A 4,277-nucleotide genomic window follows, 5' to 3' on the forward strand; every position below is an offset into this window, starting at 1 on the left:
CTCAATTGTATGTGCATTTATTTCTCTCGCTGAGCAAGCACATCTGTTGTCTGTTTCCATATTTACATTTCTCGCATTCTGCATAAAGTTTTATTTTGTAAAAAATAAATGCACAAGAAAGATGAAGAAGGAGGAGCTGCAAAACAAGAGGGTTATTTCTCACTTCCTTATTGTTTTTGTTTGTTTTTTTGAGACATTTCTACAGTGGATTTAGGCCAAATGAGTGTTTTATAGTATGTAACTCCTTTTTGAAAATAATACCAGTGGACCATTGTAGTCTGTATGAGAAGTACTATGAATATATGTTTCTATTTTTAATAAAGTGTGATAGCAGCGTACTGTACATGTGCTGTGGTCCTACTTTTGTATTTTTTGTAAGTCTGTAGATTTAAGCAAGATGAAGAAAAGGACGGGTTGTGTATGAAAGCCTTTACAGTTAAATGGAAGTGCATGAATATTAAGAAATTAAATTAACATTTAGATTAAGTTTTATATTTGAATATATATTAATGCAATGTCAGTTTATCTGTAGTATTCTTATGTTTTTATGTCATAAGAAACTATTTCAAGATAGTTTCCAATAGTTCATAGTTTATACGAGCATTGCATAAATGCATTAGCAAGAATAAACAATAAATAATGCATAGAAACAAACTGATGAACTGAAACTAGAGTGCTGAAATGAAATTGATGCAGCCACAATGAAAAGTACAAACCTAAACAGTTTTTAATAAACATCTTTGGTGGAAGTGGCTTCCTGAAAACCGCAGCTCTCAAACTGCTACTTGTTCTGTGACTGAAGTTAATGAATCCCTGAACCTGGAGGACTATTGTGTTGTAAATCTCAGCTCTCATAGACATCTGCTCACAATTACCTTCATGCAGATGTAAGCTTGAAGAGCACTCATCACGTCCTGAGAGGGCTGATCCCAGTTCAGTCCTCTGACAGAGGTGTCACTCAGAGGAAAAGTGCTGACTGCCGTTCCGTCTGTGGTGAGCTCAGTGATGCAACATAAATCACAAATGTCATCTTTGAATATTCTTTGCAGGGATAAACAGAGAGTGTGAGCGTGTCAGGCTGCTGCTGGTGCTGGTGGGTGTGCATGTTTTCTGTAGGAGTGGGACCACCATGTCTGAAGGCTGACTTCCTGTCATGGCTGCCGGCTGGGCCAGCTGACTGAAAGTCCTTGGCTCACATCCTTGAAACTCAACCAAAGAGCCTGCTGCTCCTCCTGCTCAAACAGTAAGATCATCCGCCTCTCTACTTCTTTCAGGATGCATGCTGTACTAAACATGCTTATTGCCTTCTCCCCACTTCTCTGTATCGGTTTCTACTCTCACATCTTTAAGACCAATAAGTTAAAATATACACTGCCTGGCCAAAAAAAAAGGTTAAACACTCTTAATATTTTGTTGGGCCGCCTTTAGCTTTGATTACAGAACACATTCGCTGTGGCATTGTTTCAATAAGCTTCTGCAGTGTTGCATTCATTCTTCACCAAGATCTTGTATTGATGATGGGAGAGTCTGACCACTGCACAAAGCCTTCCCCAGCACATCCCAAAGATTCTCAATGGGGTTAAGGTCTGGACTCTGTGGTGGCCAATCCATGTGTGAAAATGATGTCTCATGCTCCCTGAACCACTCTTTCGCAATTTGAACCCCATGAATCCTGGCATTGTCATCTTGGAATATGCCCTTGCCATCAGGGAAGAAAGAATCCACTGAAGGAATAACCTGGTCATTCAGTATATTCAGGTAGTCAGCTGACCTCATTCTTTAGGCACATAATGTTGTTGAACCTAGACCTGACCAACTGCAGCAACCCCAGACCGGGATGTGTCTATAGATAGATAGATACATGTGTATTGTATCTTTAACAGACCCAAGTCATATGAGTTTTAGGCCACAGCCAAAGCTCCTCACCAGTTATTGAGAACTGAATAAGCTACTTGGATGAGTGATAAAAATAATCCTCAAGAAAGCTCAAGCAAGTCCAGTCCAGTCTTAGTTTCAGCTTTGAATCTGGATACAGAGAATGGGAAACTTCTGAAGTTTTCTTAACAAATCTCTCATTTAAGTATTCAGTGACAGGATATTCTTGTTGAGCTGTGATAGCGGATTATTAAAGTAATGCATGATAGAAGTGCACCATAATTTCTGTAAGATTTAAAAGAAAAGTCTTTCATGGAACATTTTAGTCTTGACCTTGTCATTTATGATTAGAGGTTGATGGTTTGCAACCAGCGCTTTAATTTCTGTTGCCTGTCTTTTACAGGGCTAAGAACAGGGTATGTAACTATATCTTGACTAATTCAAACCAAACATGTGCATCTCCAACATCCCTTGTACCTGCCAGTTAGACTGAGCTGCCCCTGGAAAGCCTGCAGTCCTTACTGTAGCTGGAGCTGCGTACTGAGCATGCCCAGACGTCCCAGCTGTGGCACCTCAGAGGAGAACAGAGCTCCTATTGTGTGCTGCTGTAACCCAACGCAGTGGCTCAGATTAAAGGCTGCGGTGCATCACGGTCTCTGCGGACACAAATATAAACAGCGAGCTGCTACAAAGTCAAAGGGGCTGCTGGGCCTCCAGTATAATGTGGTTCATGCTACAGTAGTGTGGGTTTTTAAAAGAACACTCAGTATACAATATAAATAAATTATTTTTTCCCATTCATTGGGGAATCGGATGTTGGAGAGAAATTGTTTGAGAAAGCAAAGTAGATGTACTTATGTTGGATAATTATATCAGTAGATGATCAGGAAAGTTACACACTGTATTTAAATTAAAACAGCACTACTGCATTGTGCAATTTTGTGTTATTGTTGACAAAATGTCATGAGATATTTTTCATATTATTAGAAACAGCAACACAGAGCAGTGTCATTTATTGTGACACACCCTCAGTTGTTGGAGCGCACACTATACAAAGTTAAAAAAAAAAGACAAATATTTGATGTTTCCTGTGTCTCAGATGTGAGAGTTTACTGCCTTTTCCTGACGTATAATATATGACAGTAACATGATGTTTGTACTATTGATCAGACATGTTTTTTTTAAAAAAGCATTTAAACATGTCACCTTCGGCTCTGGGAATTCATGATCGGTGCTTTTTGTTCGTCTTATAAATTAAATGTTCCATTGATTAATTGAGACCATAATTACCACATTAATTGATAATTAAGGTGATCATTACTTGCAAATCTATTTACAATTTAAAACATTTTAATGACAGAATTTCAATTACAGCTTCCCAATTCACTGTAGAGTCGAATCAACAAAACAGGAACAACAGTTTAAATTTTCCTTTACTTATTTACCCTGCTTTTCCAGTTTACTAACACAAGTTTGTTTTACTGTGGTTTATTTAATGAAATCTGTACAATATATCTTCGGCATGTACCTCTTTGAGGTGGAGATTGAATATCATCCATAGCGTCTGTAATCCTGCCCCTGCTACAACCTGCTCTAAGACATCCTATATGTTATTTATTTATTTACTCAGCATTGTTGCCTACCCCTGCACCTTCTCACGCAGAACATGCTCACTACAGACACTTTGCAGAAATAATATCCACAGTGCACAACGGTCAACATTTTTTTTTTCTCCAGCATATCTGCTCAGCATAATAACTACCCCATGCTTTCTTTAGGGTTGTGGTGCTGGGCTCCCACCATCTCCTGCTGTCCCTGTATCACACTGTACAGCATACTCTCTGCGGTGATGCGTTTAAATCTCTGCATGAGCTACGTGTCAGTGGCACCGGCTGCACAGGTCCTCACTAACTAACAGCGTTCATGTCAGCGTACAATCCACTAGATGACGCTCTCGGTTTTTAAAGACATGCACTTGCAAATTGCATTTATGCGCAGTGCAAATAATTAATGTAAATATTGAAAAAATTATTAACAAAATTCGTTTGAGAGGAATCATTGGTTATTAATTAGCTGTTAGCTTGTTATTTCTTTATCAAAATACACATAAAATAAACATTTCAGTACAAGTTTGGCTAATTGTTTATAAAATGAAAAAGTAAGCTATATATTGCTAGTAACGTAGTTTTTTTTGTAACAACATAGCAATGCGTGCCTGAAATATCTTTCTTTCTTTTTTGTTTTCTTCTTTTTATTTTGATACAAACTCATATAAAATAATAACTCATACATTTCCAGGTCCCCTCTCTAATTAATTTATTTCCCACTGGTCCACTGACAGCTCTGAGCTGAGTTGGCCGTGCCGAGCCGGTCCGGTCCAAGCCGAGCTAATCCGGGTCCAG

The sequence above is a fragment of the Chelon labrosus genome (assembly GCF_963514085.1).
Source record: "Chelon labrosus genome assembly, chromosome: 3".
In the NCBI taxonomy this organism is placed as follows: Eukaryota; Metazoa; Chordata; class Actinopteri; order Mugiliformes; family Mugilidae; genus Chelon; species Chelon labrosus.